Source organism: Hippocampus zosterae, chromosome 1 (genome assembly GCF_025434085.1).
Source record: "Hippocampus zosterae strain Florida chromosome 1, ASM2543408v3, whole genome shotgun sequence".
NCBI classification, from domain to species: Eukaryota; Metazoa; Chordata; class Actinopteri; order Syngnathiformes; family Syngnathidae; genus Hippocampus; species Hippocampus zosterae.
This window is the reverse complement of record NC_067451.1, coordinates 4,224,976-4,243,964: the sequence shown is the minus strand read 5'-3', so window position 1 is coordinate 4,243,964 and position 18,989 is coordinate 4,224,976. Positions and strand designations below refer to the sequence as shown.

Below are 18,989 nucleotides of genomic sequence, written 5' to 3'. Positions count from 1 at the left end.
AACCACAATAAAAACAGAAATATTTACGGGGTCTTCACACTTGAGTTTTTTGCTAGCGCATTTAAGAACAACCAAATACAACTCGGTAATAACATCGACGAAGAATGCGTGAAGCATTTGTAGAGGAAGAGGGAAACTTCGAAAACAAGCACAGGACGAATGGTGAAAAATCTTTTCCAGTCCGCTTTGCTAATTGAGCCACAGCAGCCGTTCTCCAGAGGATGCCTGACTTACAGTCCCGGTGCAATTCGCCGCCACCGCCGACCTCTTATCTGTTCTCTTATAGACAAACGCAATTAAGTCGTGCGCGGGCAAAACGCGGGAAGATGGCAGATGGCCACCTGAGAGAGCCGCCGCTGTCTCGCCGAAGCATTATTGGTCTGTAAGAATCACGCATCTCAATGAAGGCCCTCACGCTTTTATTCCACACGTGCGCGCGTCTCGCACCTCGGCTCAGAAGAGAGCGGGACAGACCTGCGGCAAGACTCGAGGAAATAAATCTGTGTATTGTCGCGGCTAAGCTTGTGTCAAACGGCGCAGCTCCCATATCAAAAAGACGCTTCCCGTTGCAGCTTTGCATCTCAATGCGCCGCTCAGATTAAGCATTTAGGATTTTTAATGACAGGCACGAGCAGCGGCTGCGCACGCGAGTTAATTTTCTTACCCGTTCTATACAGTATGCTGTGGGTGAATGCAAGATAAGATGCTGGAAGTGCAAAAATAATGAAGTTCCTTTCCCTTTCAAGCAGCGGTCCCCAACCTTTTTTTGCCCCACGGACCGGTTTAAATACAAAGATAAATACAAAGAAATAATATGATATAGCCCGCATGAAAACGGTGGCATATTCGAAACATAATAATAAACACGAATCATGACACGAGGAACGTCCTATGTGGCACTACGGTCACGTTGAAACGTGCCCTCCAAATAAGATAACACTGCAAATACAAAGTGCATGAAAAATACGACTCACCATCGCCGCATATAATGCAGAGTGGGCTTGGTGTGTGGGAATCTCCCATTGTCCCCGATTTGTTCAGTGGCTATGTCAGCGCTGTTGGACGGTTGGCGTTGGTGCGGCTGGATGGATGGCCGCTGAGGTTGGGGATGGGGAGAGAGGAGCGTTGGCGAGGAGCGCCGATGCGTATTTGGAGCCGTGAGTCGCCACTTGGAATTGAGGTGGATTTCCATGGGACAGGAGAAGTGAACCAATCTCTTTTTTCGTCGATGGATGCTGCAGCTTCTTGTTGACTTTGGGACCTGGTTTGTGGCCGACGTGTGCACATTTTGAGCATGACGTCTCTGATCCACTGGTTGAAGGACACTTTGGTTTTCTCCTCTTTCGTCTCAAACTGCTTCAAACAACGAAGCGTGTGACGGAAGAGTGGTTGGGACTGCACGACTGTCCGTCTTTTATGTTATGTGTTGTGTTTATTATTTTGCTTTGTGTTGGCTGTTTTGTAAAGCGCTTTGTTACAGCTGCCGCTGTTGTGAAAGCGCTATATAAATCAGCATGTATTGTATTGTATTATATTGTGATGAATCCGTATTTCAAGTAGGGACTCCTTATACTGTCTAGTAAATGTAGTCTTCTTTTCCTTGAAAGTCGTACGGTCCTCTTCTGTCTCCTGCCTGGGCCTTTCCCTCTTCCCAAAGAAACTTTCCAAAGACGTTTGTTTTTGTTTTTTGTTTTTTTTTACTAATTTTGCTGGCTCCTGGGTTTCATTTTAGTGGTAACTTATCACGTGACCGAGAAATGCGCCTTGACCAGCGTCAAGAGTAACACACTGTGTAGACGGATGTAACGGAGAATCAGGTAATTTTTCAAAATAAAACATCTTTCAGCTTCCAAAATCAATAAAATGGAAGGAATATAAGCTATTTATTCTTTCTGTGTGGCCCGGCACCAATTGACCCCTGGACCGTTAACGGTCCGCGGCCCAGGTGTTGGGGACCACTGCTTTACAGTATGATTTCCTTGAGTTTCTGCGGAAGTGTGGAACTGCCAATGTGAATTAAAAATTGTTTACTGGCATCTGTGTTTGAATGTACTTGATGACTAAATGCTACAAACAGCATTTTCCCCATAATAGTTGGCCGACTGATTTATGTACGGTATTTTTTCCCCCTCCATAATGTTACGGGGAATTAACTTGTGCATCACAGACTTTACAAAAAAATATATATATTTAGCATTTAAAATTATACCAAAATATCAAAAAATTAGGAAAGTAAACATTGTTTATTAGTTTTTACATGGGTTATTATTATGTTATTATTATGGGTTTGCAGTGCATGATTTACGGTGTCCCCCCCCATAATGTCACAGGGTATGTGCATACCCAAGTCACTATCCCGTGGTGTTAGGGGGAAAAAAGCTAAACGGAAATCACGTGATACAGGTATAATAAAACTACAAAATTATGAATAAACCATTTTATAATATTCTAACTGTATTGGTATAATATATAATAATGTAGGCCAAATGCTAAAAATAAATAAATCGAGCTTTATATATTTTTTGGGGATTTACGCATGCACAAGTCAAGACCCTTTGGCATTATGGGAAAAAATGCTACCTTTGTAGCATTTTAGCCCACATGTTTGAACCTACTATTTGGTTAAAAAGTTTAACTCCACATTGATAGTTCCACGCTTCTATTGTTTTTTGTCAAAATGTATTTTTTAATTTCAGCCAGGAGAGAGTTACCTGGTTCCGAATAGAATAATACACAACTAGCGATGCTAATTCTCACGGGCACCGTGAAGGCCGGCAGAGAAAGCGAGCCGCTCACAACACTCGCAACGCTTAATCTTGGACTAAATGAACAAATTGCTTGGCCTGGGGCACCAAACTGTGTACGAGCAGATTAGCTAAAAGTCAATGAGGCATTATGTGCTATTAGGCGCCGTGATGTGCTGCGCTTTGCAAGAAAACTCAACACCCAAACAGAGCAGTTTAAGAAGTAATTACAAGTAGCCAACAGTTCAGGCCCCAAAGAGAGGAAACGGAGCTGGCAAAGTTTGCCATCATGTTACATGGCTATTCTGTCATGATTCGCTGCTTGCGTCGACATTGTTCATCGCAGACAAGCAGACAGGTTTTTGTTTGAGCAATCATTTTCAAATATTTATGCTATTAAGATTAAGAAAACCTTTATTAGTCTCACAATGGAGAAATTCCAGATTCACAGCAGCAAAGTTATGAAAGGAAGAAGTAGAACAACAAAAAAATAGGAGCTGCTGGAAAGGCAGCCACTCTCGCGGCGCCATTTTGAAGTCAAAATAACAAAAATAACACAAGACAACACATGGGACAGAGACAGTTGTGCAATCTTCACCACTTTTCCGCATACACTTTGTTGTCTGAAGCAGTTATAGATGAAAGAGGAGAGGATCAAAGTGTCCTTTCACCAGTGGATCAGAGACATCATGCTGAAAATGTGCACACGTCTGCTACAAGCAAAGTTTTGAAAGCAAACACGAAGCTGTAGCGTCCATTGACGAAAAGAGATTAGTTCACTTCTCCTGTCCCACATAATCCGCTTCAAACTCCAAGCCGCGACTCCCAGCTCCAAATCCGCATCGGCACTCCGCGCCAACGCTCCTTTCTTCTCATCGTCGGCTCCTCAAGACCTCCATCCATCCAGCCGCAGACCGTTCAACAGCACCGATCTCTCCGCTGAACAAAGCGGGGCTGTGAAAAATGCTGCCCATTACAGGCGCAAGACACAAGCGCCCCGGGACTGTCCAGCAACGACAGTCAAATGGCGCCGACATTCCTCCAGTCAAAAACAGTGCTGGTATACCCATGCTGCCGAGAAGGCGCAACCACCAAGCGCAGAGTCTCCTCCTTGATGAATGTCGTGGCCAAAAAATGCTGAAAAAGGTCCACATCAAGTCCACACGACGTAACAACAAACACAAAGTGACAAAAGAAACACAAGAACAACAAAAAAAGCAAGGCTCATGAGAGCACTTGCTGACGGCTGCCTACTCGGGCGCCATCTTGACTTCAAATGACACCAGTTTCTTCACTGTTAGCTATTGAATGACATTTGGGGGGAAAAAAGTCTTAGTTTAGCTGAGCCGGAGGGCTGCTCAAACTATATTAGGAATGACATTTGGGCCCCAAGGCTTCACGTGAATCCTCGTTGGATGCTGGCAGACAGCGTGGGGATGCTAGCAAATGAGAGATTCCAAACAAAACGGTCTGCTTGTCTGCCAATTCGCAATGCGATGTTCCGCCGCTATATCTGAGTTTTGTACACTTTGGTGTATTACCACTTGAATATCGTTGGATGTTCTGTTTGCGTCTATTGCTATTCTGCGTGTGGTAAGGAGTTAGTTGGTTCAAGGTTCCTAAGGACAGTAGCATCCATGCTAATTTCTGTTAGCCCGTCAAAAACGTTTCACATTGTATGTTGGCGTTCAGGTAAGGGATGTTCATTCGTAGAAAAAACATGATTTGGTTGAACATTTTGGTGGTACCGCTACTTATGGAATTAATATGTTCTGGAAGAAATTTCTTCACAAGAAAATTCTGTAAGTAGAGACGCGTTTTCCATGTAAATGCCCTAATTCGTTCCAAGCCCCCCAAACTTGAGACATAAATGTTGCGTTAAGAATAAAAATGCATCAAAATATGTAACAAATTCATGTTACAATTCAATTGCACAATAAATTGGAGTTGTGCACAACGTAAAGAATAAAGAATAAAAATGATGGTTATTTAAATTTTAACTGCGTCCTCATCCTTTTTTTTTTGCCATCTTTAGTTCATGTAATCACTCAAAAGTGTTTTTTTGCTTGCCGTTTTGTCAAGAAATGATCCAAGGACGTTTGCTTTTGTCGAGTTTTCACAATCCTTCGAAAATGTCGAAGGCAAACATCAGCATTGTGAACACTTTTTTCCTGGGTGATTAAAATTTACGTAAAACTATCGGAACGCCTCATGGCGCTATCTACACACAACGACACATTCGGTAGAGGTCCCTCTTAGCCAATGAGATGCAAGGGAGATGCTCGGTAATAGCCAATGGCAGAGTAGCTATAAGTATGTTGCGTTCAGGAAACTCAGAGTTGTGACTAGCAATCTGTATTTCTCCCTTTCGTATCTTAAAAATTATTTTGTAATAAGAGGCAATATTTTCCTCTTCTAGGCGTTTCGTAACTTGAAACGTTTGTATGAAGAGACGTTCGTAATTAGAGGTACCCGTTAGGGACTCGGATAAACCGAGTTTGGGAGGTGGATCCAAAACACGTAGACAGAAACAAGGTCTCCGATGTAAAGACAATTTAATGTCTGAATCGAACCGAAAATAAGCGAGAACATAAAGCGCTGGTCCAAAATGAGGACCAGGAGGTAAATCAAAAACGACTAACAAAAGGTGCTTGCACAAAAGAGCAAGAAAGGAAAGAAAAGCCCACAAACTACGAACGAAAAACAATTTAACACTTTGTTCATTCATTCATTCATTCATCTTCCGAGCCGCTTGATCCTCACTAGGGTCGCGGGGGGTGCTGGAGCCTATCCCAGCTGTTTTCGGGCAGTAGCCGGGGGACACCCTGAATCGGTTGCCAGCCAATCACAGAGCACACAGAGACGAACAACCATCCACGCTCACATTCACACCGAGGGACAATTTAGAGTGTTCAAACTGCCTGCCATGCATGTTTTTGGAATGTGGGAGGAAACCGGAGCACCCGGAGAAAACCCACGCAGGCCCGGGGAGAACATGCAAACTCCACACAAGGAGGCCGGAGCTGGAATCGAACCCGGCACCTCTGCACTGTGAAGCCGACGTGCTAACCACTGGACTACCGGGCCGCCCGTAACACTTTGTACACGCACGAAAAGCCAGATCATCAAAATAAAATAGTACTTACACAAAAACTTGGTACCGAGAACGATGCGCGAAAACACGACGAGGTCAAAAGCCGCTAAGTCAATGAACAGTGAGGATAGCAATGCCATAAACAATACTCCCACAACAGGTGTAGAACGTAGGAGTCCTTAAATAGTGTCTCTATTGATTAACGATTGCCAACAGGTGTGCTAGGAAGACCGCTCATGCCACCTGCTGGCCAGACCGCAAAAACGAAACGTGACAGTACCACTGTAAGTTTTTCAAGTCTCTTTTGCTTTTGTGTGTCAGCTTTCAGGCAAACCTCAACTTGCCGTGGGAACTAAACAGCTTGAAACAAGTATGCTTTGCCTCTTAATTTGAGAAATGCGGGCGAGAGAGTGAGTGCGGGCCCCAAGGAATACTTTAAAAAGTGTGTTTTAATCAGTTGAAATGTGTTTAGAGTGTGTGGGAAGGGGAAAACGATCAAAATAGATTTCTTAAAATGGTCTCTCTGCATCACAGAATTGCGTGTTACGGGTGGCTCTGGAATCCGAGTCCTGCGATAAGAAGTCAACAACAACAACTTTTGAGATTGGTGACATTTTCAGACCCATCATGCGAGCAAACTCGTCCTTGATTTGAGCCAATCACAGCCTCACTCACTTCCAATCACGATTTCTGCGCTTCAGCACGTTTGTTGGCTGTCGGGGAATTCTGCCACAAACGCAACCAAGAGTTCTGTGTGAATTATGGCTTATTACCGCAAATGTGAGCAAACCTGACCCGCGATTTTATGGATTATGGCGCATAACACGACTTTACACTGGTTACTACGGCAACGACTCGAGAAGGACTCTTCGCCACCGCATAAGTTTTCCCTTCGTATTTCCTCCTCCCTTCCTTTCTCATCCCCGACATCATTTGGAATAGCTCGTTTTGTGATTGCGGCTCCCCTGCCAACGTTTCATATCCATCCATCCATCCAACGAGTAATTGCTAAAGTGTCACCTTTGCGTTACGCCTCCCCCCGCCCCCACCCCCGAGGGAGTTGCTGCATTTCCATGTGTCCATCAGTTTCGCAGTTTGTGGTTTTCATAATAGCTGCGGTCACGTGACTCTCATTTTCAGTTCCACTCAGCGGTCCTGTAAAATGTTTACCTGTCAGATGCACACGCCGGGAAATAAAAAGTGAGTCGCGTTCTGGTTTGACAGGGTTGGCACTTTTCCCTCCGGCGATGCTTGTCATTTTCCCCAACGAGTGCCATTTCCTGTGCAAGGCGGCATTCGACGCAACACTTTCAGAGATGTTTTCTTTTTATTCTACGATAATTGGTAGATAAATGTCTTTTTTTTTTTGCATCTCCATTTACAATAAAGGCAAGTTGTGCAAAAGAACTGATCTGTACCACAGCACCTTTCCTCTTGGTTCTACAGGGACAGTTTTCACACGGCTGAAACTGAGCTCAAGCCACAGCGCCACCTTTGGGAACAATTGGTAGCAGTTCTAATCATTCATTCATTCATCTTCCGAGCCGCTTGATCCTCACTAGGGTCGCGGGGGGTGCTGGAGCCTATCCCAGCTGTCTTCGGGCAGTAGGCGGGGGACACCCTGAATTGGTTGTCAGCCAATCGCAGGGCACACAGAGAAGAACAACCATCCACGCTCACACTCACACCTAGGGACAATATAGAGTGTTCAATCAGCCTGCCACGCATGTTTTTGGAATGTGGGAGGAAACCGGAGCACCCGGAGAAAACCCACGCAGGCCCGGGGAGAACATGCAAACTCCACACAGGGAGGCCGGAGCTGGAATCGAACCCGGTACCTCTGCACTGTGAAGCCGACGTGCTAACCACTGGACTACCGGGCCGCCCAGTTCTAATCAGCGAGAATCCCTTGACATCACTCCCTTGTGTCGTCCCTTTTTCTTTTCCCTTCTTGATTTTCTAAACGACTGCTCCTGACCCACACCACACAATGGAGCCCGATGAGCTAAATTAGCCCAATTTTCTCTCTCTTCTTATCTATCTGCATGTCAATGTGTTGATTATGGGTGAAATGCTAATGCAGGCGTAGGAATGGTGGCAAAGATCAGAGCGGCGCTGTCGCGGCCGCACTCATTACGGTCCCTTAAAGACGTTAAGAGAGAACGCCGGTGCTATTCTGTCGAGGGCAATTAGGCTGTGCACATTCACCGTCGGCAGCGATGATGGCGGCTGCGTGCGTGCACGGGAAGCCAGAATAAATGAGCCAGCTTGTCACTTGGAAAACCCACCGTGTTCATTGCGCATTCCTTTTGAGGTGTTGGCAGCGGGAGAGAAGGCCGAACACACACACACACACACACACACACACACACTGAATAGAGTAATGCCTAATTAAAGTTAAAGACCTGCCTTCATGAATATTTTTTTAAGGATTGTAGATGACTGGGGCGGCCCGGTAGTTCAGTGGTTAACACGTCGGCTTCACAGTGCAGAGGTACCGGGTTCGATTCCAGCTCCGGCCTCCCTGTGTGGAGTTTGCATGTTCTCCCCGGGCCTGCGTGGGTTTTCTCTGGGTGCTCCGGTTTCCTCCCACATTCCAAAAACATGCGTGGCAGGCTGATTGGACGCTCTAAATTGTCCCTAGGTGTGAGTGTAAGCGTGGACGGTTGTTTGTCTCTGTGTGCCCTGCGATTGGCTGGCAGCCGATTCAGGGTGTCCCCCGCCTACTGCCCGAAGACAGCTGGGATAGGCTCCAGCACCCCCCGCGACTCGAGTGAGGATCAAGCGGCTCGGAAGATGAATGAATGAATGAATAACTAATGATGCGGCGGCCTGGTAGTCCAGTGGTTAGCACGTCGGCTTCACAGTGCAGAAGTACCGGGTTAGATTCTAGCTCCGGCCTCCCTGTGTGGAGTTTGCATGTTCTCCCCCGGGCCTGTGTGGGTTTTCTCCAGGTGCTCCGGTTTCCTCCCACATTCCAAAAACATGCATGGCAGGCTGATTGAACACTCTAAATTGTCCCTAGGCGTGAGTGTGAGCGTGGATGGTTGTTCGTCTCTGTGTGCCCTGCGATTGGCTGGCAACCGATTCAGGGTGTCCCCCGCCTACTGCCCGAAGACAGCTGGGATAGGCTCCAGCACCCCCGCGACCCTAGTGAGGATCAAGCGGCTCGGAAGATGAATGAATGAATGAATGAATGAATGTAGATGACTGTTTATTGCATTTGGCTCAAAGGATGTAAACCAGATAAAATTATTGGGACACTTGGTCACGCCACCTATCATCCACGGTGTGCGTTTGGCACCTGGTCAATTAAGTGGAGACTTAAACCGGCCTATTCCACCTCTTAATACCACTGCTCTAACTTCACAATTACAGAAACCGTCATGGGAGAAAGGGAGGGCTGCGCTTCTGTGGGAGTGGCCACGGTCGCCTTCAAATTGGCCAATCAAAGTTGTTCTTTCATTCCCTTTGAATCACGCACTGGAAGCTTCTTCTCACCATTGGCATCTTTCGAATATAGAGAGTGAAAATAGAAGATCACTTTTGTCCATATTGTGTGAGACACAACCTGCCTGCATTGAGAAGCGCAGGGGAAAAGCAACGTCGATAATAAGTCATGTGGACCGTCTACTGTCACACACGCTTCCACTGCCACAAACACACATGCACACACACACACACACACACACACACACACACACACACACACACACAAGCACACACAGGCAGACGTCCGACGGGACGCGCTGAGAATGATACGGAGCGGAAGGACTCCGAGGGCAACGCTGCCTGCTGCCCACAGACAAAATGCATCACCACGCTGAGTGGGAAGACAGAAAGACAGCCCGGGGAATGAGATAACGAAGTCTCGCGGTGAAGAACAACCCTGCGTGGTGTGCCAAACTAATCAATTAGACTAAAAGATGGCTTTGCGATGTTTCAGTGGCAAAAAAACAAAAAAAAAAAACCAATTCAGGTGTTAAATGTCACATTGGAATTGGAAATGTCTGTAGCAGCAATTTGAAATAGACACGCTTCTTGAAAATGCTAAATGTCAAATGTAGCTGCTAATACTGATTGGGATGATTTTATATTACCATGGATCCATCCATCCATTTTCTATGCCTCTTATCCTCATTTGGGTTGCTCACGTGCAATTTAGTCCTTGAATTAGCTCTGCTAGCTTAATGCTAATGTAAAAATGCCATAGACGGCCTAATCACCATTCATTCATTCATTCATCTTCCTAACCGCTTGATCCTCACTAGGGTCGCGGGGGGTGCTGGAGCCTATCCCAGCTGTCTCCGGGCAGTAGGCGGGGGACACCCTGAATCGGTTGCCAGCCAATCGCAGGGCACACAGAAACGAACAACCATTCGCACTCACACTCACACCTAGGGACAATTTAGAGTGTTCAATCAGCCTGCCATGCATATTTTTGGAATGTGGGAGGAAACCGGAGCACCCGGAGAAAACCCACGCAGGCCCGGGGAGAACATGCAAACTCCACACAGGGAGGCCGGAGCTGGAATCGAACCCGGTACCTCTGCACTGTGAAGCCGACGTGCTAACCACTGGACTACCGGGACGCCCCCTAATCACCATAGTGCTATCCATTTTCGATGTGACTTCCAGTTCACCTCATTGCCGGCTGGCATGTTGTGCCACAACAATGTGCATGCGCAAATCTAAATTCAGAACTGCCTGCCTACTATACGACCCCCCCCCCCCCCCCCCACACACACAGACACACACACAAAAAATGCTGAAAAATCAGCCGCGCCATATAGCAGGGGAATACTCTTGATGGATGACTGTTTATGTTTTTCCAGAAAAAATTCCTCCCGTCTGCCCCCCACCCCCTCCTTCTCACCATCTCCCACCCATCTTCTCTGTTCTCCATCGTTCAATCAATAGTAGCGCAGTCATTTGTCCTTCCTTCCCACAGCCCCATTCACGTCAAGGCTTCTTCCTGACTCGCAGCTACCTCGTCCAACGCGGCCCTCCCACTCGCCCGTCGCCAATTTACCCTAGCGAGCGATTCTTGTTTGGTTAATTGGTGTTGCTGCAAAGATTCGCGCGAGGAGGACGATGATGGAGGACCAGTTGCTAATTCACTCGCCTTTCAGGAGCCACAGGAAGGTGATGTTTGGATGAACAGCAGGAAGCCAAGAGGCTGCCATTTAATTTTCGTTAAAGTATGCGGGTTTTGTTTTGTTTTTTCTCATGCAAATGTGATTTTCAACCTTTTCCTGACACACCTGTGTTGATTAAATAGCAAGGCAAGCAGCTTGTCCTGTTGGGGGTTAATATCCTCTCAGGTCAACATCTGCCATCTTGGCACCGCACTCCTATAGGTCGAGTTCCCGAGCAGATGTTTTTCCGTGCCGGCACTCATGTTTGAATAGCACATGACGATTTCCCAACATCCGTCTCATTTTCTACTCGTACTCTCTCTCCTATTCTGCGATAAATTATCCCCCCTCACCCTTTTAAGAGCCCACCGCGTATTCCTCCCGAGACATTAACAGCCGCATACATTTGGATCCAAATGTGGCCAAGGCCTCTTGATGACGTATTAATATTTAGGCCTGTGCCATTTGAGATAATGATAACTTTGAATTTAGTTTTGGTAAAATTAATAAGTGGCAGCTGCTACTCTCGGGGGGGGGGGGGGGGGGGGGGGGGGTTGGAGAGGCAGATAAAGGACGAAAACGAGAGAGCCGGGGAGGAGGACTTAAAGGCTGAATTTAAATGATGCGTCACGGGCTAACGGGCCGATTGAATCAATCATGACTGAAGCGTAATTGGAAATGTCCTGCCATCCAAGTCGTCAACGTGAGGCTGGTTTATGCGCGCGCACAACACACGCAAAATAATATTGTTATCAAGAAGCAGCAGCTGAATGGTTGCAAGGAGCTAAATTGATTTTTTCCTAATCACGAGTCCGAAGGATTTACAGGGGATTTACTTCCAGAGCCCCCCCCCCCTCACCCCACACACACACACACTGTATCGCGGCTCATCCTTCCAGTTTGCGGCAGTGAGAAAAATCTGACCAGACTGAAATAAACAGCACATACTTCTCAGCCACGGCGATCTCTAAAATACAGGAGGGCAATTGATTGATTTCACAACACTCAACAAATAATTGCATTGTGGAACACGTAATGGAAAATGCGGGGTTTAAAACTTGAACATAGTGAGGCATTGTGGGGGGTCTTCAACTTTGCATTTCCGCCTCAGGAAGTGACGTCACGATTTGCATTTTCAAGCTGGAAATGTTGGATTCATGTCGTCGAAAAACAAAAAGCACATTGTTGTTTAGCTTCAATAACGCTGCGTCCAAAAAAAGAACATTCACATGGAGCTTAGCACAGTATGCGTTCAAGTTTAAAGCTTAAAAGTAGCCCATTTAGGCAAAGTGAAATTCAGAAAAGACTCACTTAAAAAAAAAAAAAAAAGAGTGGTTATACGAAGTCAAAAAGGTTGCCTTGATTTTAATTGCAATAAAATCAAACAAACTTTACTCTTAAATGTCACTGTTAACAATCCACTTCCAATCAAGTGGCAAGACCGAGTGTTTTTGTTTTTTTATGTTAAGCGAGGGGCGGCCCGGTAGTCCAGTGGTTAGCACGTCGGCTTCACAGTGCAGAGGTACCGGGTTCGATTCCAGCTCCGGCCTCCCTGTGTGGAGTTTGCATGTTCTCCCCAGGCCTGCGTGGGTTTTCTCCGGGTGCTCCGGTTTCCTCCCACATTCCAAAAACATGCGTGGCAGGCTGATTGAACACTCTAAATTGTCCCTAGGTGTGAATGTGAGTGCGAATGGTTGTTCGTTTCTGTGTGCCCTGCGATTGGCTGGCAACCGATTCAGGGTGTCCCCCGCCTACTGCCCGAAGACAGCTGGGATAGGCTCCAGCACCCCCCGCGACCCTAGTGAGGATCAAGCGGTTAGGAAGATGAATGAATGAATGAATACTTCATTCGACCTCACAGTGCAGAGGTACCGGGTTCGATTCCAGCTCCGGCCTCCCTGTGTGGAATTTGCATGTTCTCCCCTGCGTGGGTTTTCTCCGGGTGCTCCGGTTTCCTCCCACATTCCAAAAACATGCATGGCAGGATGATTGAACACTCTAAATTGTCCCTAGGTGTGAGTGTGAGTGCGAATGGTTGTTCGTTTCTGTGCGATTGGCTGGCAACCGATTCAGGGTGTCCCCCGCCTACTGCCCGAAGACGGCTGGGATAGGCTCCAGCACCCCCCGCGACCCTAGTGATTATTAAGCGGTTCGGAAGATGAATGAATGAATGAATGAATGAATGAATGAATGAATGTTCAGCGAGGGAGTTGTATCTGCTAAAGGTTACTATTAAAGTAACTTTGTTACTTTTAAAATCATGTCATTGGTAAAGTGACTTTTTTCAAGGTAACCGTGGCAACACTGGTGAGATCGCAGATGAAATAGGAAAGGTAATTTGATATTATATAAATGTATTACTATTATTTTTATAGTGCTAGTGTTTGCTCAGAAATACATGGGAATAGGACCTTGAAAAAAGTATGAATGATTAAGCCGCCACCTCAATATTGAGAAAAATAAAAATTGTCCAAATTACCACAGCAGTCTACACAGCGGACTAGCTGCCAGCTGTTCCAACGTTTAATTCCACATTCCAACGACAGTTCACATATCGACTCGGCGGTGTCCTGGAAACATGAGCGATGGCATCCTTCTGGCAATAGAGGCAAGCAAAAGTGCAATCCGTGGGGCTTTTGTTTTCCTTGTGATCATTCATTCCTGAATTTTAGGATGCAGCTTTTAATCCTTACCCAACATTCATCTCCACGCTCACTTTCTGGTTGAATTCCGCTCGGCCGCCTTTTAGAGCTCTAATAAGGCGTGTGGAAGACATGCGATGGCCTCCCCGCTCCTATAAATACCTGAGCATAATGAGGGACCGCGGAAGGCAGCGGCAAGAGTGAAGACGTCCAATCGGATGCCAGAGGAGACGGCGCTTGGATGGCTGTCTGCGCCCAGTCGCTCATTAGAGGCCTGTGCTACTCTCCTCCTGGCAGGGAGTGCCTCGTTCCAACTTTGCTTCCAACTTCCCTACTTTTCACAAGCATGAAGTCAGAGATGGGCAGAGCTGAAGTTGACTGGAAGAAATGTAATGTGGTTGAGCAACAAGAAGAGGTAGAGACGAGAGGATGTATTCCGATAAGTATGTTTGTATGCTCTGTTTGTATGAAAGCCCCACTCTGCACTATTCTCGTATGGTGTTCCACATGGTTCAATTTTGGGGCCCCAGTGGTTTTTTATTTCCCTTTCACAACAGCACTTACAAACAGTCATCCATGCTTTTACATCGCGGCTGGATTACTGTGATGCACTTTATTTTGGGAGTCAGACAGTCCTTCCTCTGTCATGATCTCCATCTGGTTAGTTTTATTTTTTCAGTCTCCGGTGGGAGTGTCGGCGTTCCCTCGTGAGCTGCACCTGACGCGAATCATTCCTCATTAACCAGCTGTCTATATATACTCTACCATGTCGACAACTCGCTGTCGGATTATTCGCCCTGCTGTCTGACTGTCTGCAAGTGTTCAAGTTTTCTAGACGTCCCGTGTTCTTGCCACGTATTTGTCTCGCCACGTTTTTTTTGCATTAGCTCATAGTAAGTTTGTATTATACATGCTCTGGGTTTTCACGTCTTTATTGCCATACGATTTCCCTTCACATTTGTTCTTGCCTTTTGCAAGCATTTTTGGTTCGTCTCATTTTTTCTGGTTATTGGAACCAGCATCATTTGTTGTACTTTGACGATATTTTTATATTTTCGTAAATAAACCTTTTTGTGCAAAGATCATATCCTTATCTACGTTTGTGGGATCCACCCGTATCCAGATTGTCTCGGAAACATAACACAATCAAGCCTTTTTTGTTGCCTCTTTGGAAATCAAATCTGCAATTCATCAATATGGTCTTACTTGAATTTGTTGTCGTTTTGCAAACGAATCTTGCTTGTGGACATTCTAGAATAAAAGCAGGACTCTAACCAACCTGAACGATGTTTTGTGAGACCTCACGTTGCCTCATTGCTTTCTGTTGGGGATACCGTTTAACAAACAAAACACCCCGTTTAGTCCCAGGAGATAAAACGCCCGCCAGGGGGACAGTGATGTACGAGCATCTCATTGAAAGCAAAACGCACTCTGCACAATCGACGGGGAAAATGCAAAACTGCAAATCGAAAGTGATCAGGCAACACAATCAAGCAGAGCACGGCTGACACTGATCCAATGCTGCAAAAGTGCAAACTCAGAGAAGAGGCATGTGGTGACGTCGAGTTTTTAACTCTCATTTGCTAATCGAGGAGATAATGTAAATCATCATGGGAGTCGGTGGGAAAAAAAAAAACCCTGCACTTTAAAAATCAATGAGCTGCTTGGGTTTGAATCCCGCAGAAGTGAATCAGCATCTCGTAGCCGCTGCTGCTGCTTGGAAAGAACCTAAACAAAGGCGGGGCCCGACGCTGATCACGGAGACTCGCTCTTCAGAATGCCGTTGTTGGAGTCCATCAAATTCGCTTTTTTGCCGGACGTCTGCAAAATTACGATAATCCTTTGTCATCACCACCAGTGCCGCAGAGACGATGTTTTTGCTTACAGAGAACACTGTGAGACACTGCGATCAAGATTGTCCGCGGCGCTCGTCTGCACTTTATCCATCTTAAAAGTGAAGTTGGGCTTGACACAGATCATCATGACACATCACTTAGATAATTATTTTGCGCCGCCGCGCAACAGCAGAAGAGGTCATTAATCTGTATTTTGTTCCTGCAAGACTGGAACAAACACAATCGATAGTTTTTTTTAGTCTCATGCATAGGGATGGAGGCGAGGTGCAAATACGTAATCATTCTTCCCGCTGTGGTTTTAGTGACTGGCCGCACAATAAAGCAAAAAAGTTGAACGGCTCGCAGAGGAGCAACAAACGTGAGTGGAGATGCGCTGGCACTGCACTCACCTTTGCGTACTCCAATTGTCCTCCGGGTACATTTCTACTTGAACGAAAGAACCGCAGTTGTCGTACAACTGCTCCTGCATATCGTCATTCAACGTTTCCGCGCTCGCTATCTAGAACGCCTCGTTGTGGGGCTTTGAGTGTGTGTTTGTTAGGCAGTCAGAGGCAAACGAGTGAGAAGGTTAAAAAAAAAATTGGACTTGACAGCAAGTGCGTGGACTGAGGCTGTGGAGTGGCGTGGATGCATTAGAACGCCTCATTGTCACGGCGTGAGAAGCCCTGTGATGACACGGACACCACATTTATATGTGGGTAAAGAAAGATGCTGGACTAAGTAGCGGGCGGCCCGGTAGTCCAGTGGTTAGCACGTCGGCTTCACAGTGCAGAGGTACCGGGTTCGATTCCAGCTCCGGCCTCCCTGTGTGGAGTTTGCATGTTCTCCCCCGGGCCTGCGTGGGTTTTCTCCGGGTGCTCCGGTTTCCTCCCACATTCCAAAAACATGCGTGGCAGGCTGATTGAACACTCTAAATTGTCCCTCGGTGTGAGTGTGAGTGCGAATGGTTGTTCGTTTCTGTGTGCCCTGCGATTGGCTGGCAACCGATTCAGGGTGTCCCCCGCCTACTGCCCGGAGACGGCTGGGATAGGCTCCAGCACCCCCCGCGACCCTAGTGAGGATCAAGCGGCTCAGTAGATGAATGAATGAATGAATGAATAAATAATGATGCGGCGGCCCGGTAGTCCAGTGGTTAGCACGTCGGCTTCACAGTGCAGAGGTACCGGGTTCGAATCCAGCTCCGGCCTCCCTGTGTGGAGTTTGCGTGTTCTGAGTGCCTGCGTGGGTTTTCTCCGGGTGCTCCGGTTTCCTCCCACCCCAGCACCCCCCGTGACCCTAGTGAGGATCAAGCGGCTCGGAAGATGAATGAATGAATGAATGAATGAATGAATGAATGAATGAATGGAGTAAGTAGCATCCATTTTCAAGATTGTGGAAGTGCTGTTTGATTGACAGGTGAGCAGGGCATGATTCTCTTCAGGTTTTTTTTGGGATAGGCTGAACTGGAATAAATGCCAAAGCACCACCTGTAGCTGTAATTTGCTCCGGACAGCCTGCAAACATGTTTTTACAAGAAAACATTTCTTTTTAGATCGCCGCTGGTGCGAGTAGGGCTGTTTACGACCCTGCGGCGAAGACAAATGCTGTGCAAGCCTGGTTATCAAGCTTGAGTAGGCTTTAAAATCTAAATCAACACGCCGATGAAAAAGCAAACGCCTAAAAATGCAAAAGCGGCAGTTCGCCATAAATAATCTATGCTAATAGGTCTTCTCCGCAGATGTCTGCTGAGTGTTTAATGGCGCTCGCAAACAATGCAAGCGTTCTCTCCGTGTTGTTAACCGCAACGAACCAGGCCGAGACACAATCCCCAGGCCGCGTCACGAAAACGCAAGCAGACATGGGCCTCGCTGTATAAATTCAGACAAATCATACAGAGGAGAGAGGGATTCCCCGGACGCACAATTACTGAAGTGCACACACACTCGGAGACGCGCATAAAGTCACATGCTCCGTCACAAAACTGACCGCGGCGGGAGATTTGTTAACCCGAGTGGACAGGAGGGATGAGATCTGCCTTGCTAAAGGGCCTAATGACCTCATCTGCGGCCAGCAGCCGACATGACCAATAACATCCGAGATCACACACACACACACACACACACACACACACACACACACACACACACACACACACACACACACCTGACCCACTCCAACAGACACACAACCACGCCGCCAGGGGCTCATCCTGTCTTCACCGAACGGCCGCTTGCCGCGGCGCCCTTGTTAGCGGCAGCATGCGTCTTGCTAACAGACACGCGCAACTAGCCTGAGCCGGTTCGAGTTGGAGGAGGCGGATGAAAAGACGGATGGATGGTGGTTTCCAGAGAGATAGAGGCGTGTGTTCGTTTGTTCATAAACATGTTGTGACAGATTTAATAAGAACACACACACACGCACGCGCACACACACACACACCTGCACTCCCTGCTCCCATTGAAGTGCTCCTCTTTCATCTCATTAATAAAAAAAATATTTTATAGGCCTCCACCAAAACACTCAGTGGATTGTGTGTGTGTTCTGCTGCGTAACACATTCAAGAAGCCAGATATGCCGTCGAACCAGCTTTCAGTGTTGTGTACCCCTGCGAGCTTTGGCATCCTTCGGATGTTTTTCCAAATGCGGCCTTTGTTCAGCAGCGTGTTACTCAGAGCAATCTCAAATCATCTTTTCTCATTCAAACGAATGGAAATGCCATCAATCGGTTCCAGCCTCCTCTAAAAAAAGAACAAAAGTTGCACCTGTCCACAACTACTTTTTTTTAAAATCAGAAATGCAAGTAAATATTTCTCGATTAGTATTTTGGTCTGATTCTGAATCCGTACTTGTTTTTTTCCTCTCTCACACACAAGAGCTTTACATAATAACAATAACAATACTATTATATGTCATATAGTAATATATTTAGTCATCTTTATGAATTAAGGGTTAGATTCAGCAACAGGTGGATTTTTAAACGTTATAGCTGTAAAATCTGTATTGTGCAAGCTTTTATGGGTCAAACTTAAAAACAAAAAATGTCGAATATCTGAAAAACCTGATGTGCTACAAGAAAATAAAGACATTTTAAAAATCTGCATCAAAAAGATTTTTAGGGACACAAAGCCGACTAAATTAAAATTGACTGGTGAACAGTGTTATTATTATGTGTTCTCTAATAAGGAAAACAACACTCTATCATATTGTACTTTACAAAAAGACTAAAAAAAATAATAAAAACGAATTTCAAATGATTTATGCATCATTATTCACTTGGTGTGGCAATAACATTGGTTATTTTTTTGCAGACCAATACAATATGCTTATAAGTGCTGTAATATTATTTGTCTACATGTGTTGCTGCACCTTTAATGTAAATAATTTTTTTTTAATCTGTTGCTTTCAGCGGTATAACACCACCTCTTAAATGCTATTAGTTGCCCAGTCTGTGGTACAATTTCCCAGTATGTGCTTGCGTTAAGCTCGCGGACTTATGTGGTTGTATTAAAGAGACTGTATCTACTTTTTGTCCTTCA

At 46.1% G+C, this 18,989-nt stretch overlaps 1 long non-coding RNA gene across 2 annotated transcripts in view; it reads right to left on the bottom strand.

Moving 5' to 3' along the window:
* The window catches only part of LOC127599227 (uncharacterized), a 58,665-nt gene that overhangs the window by 2,054 nt on the left and 37,622 nt on the right, over positions 1-18,989 (bottom strand). The window lies entirely within an intron of this gene.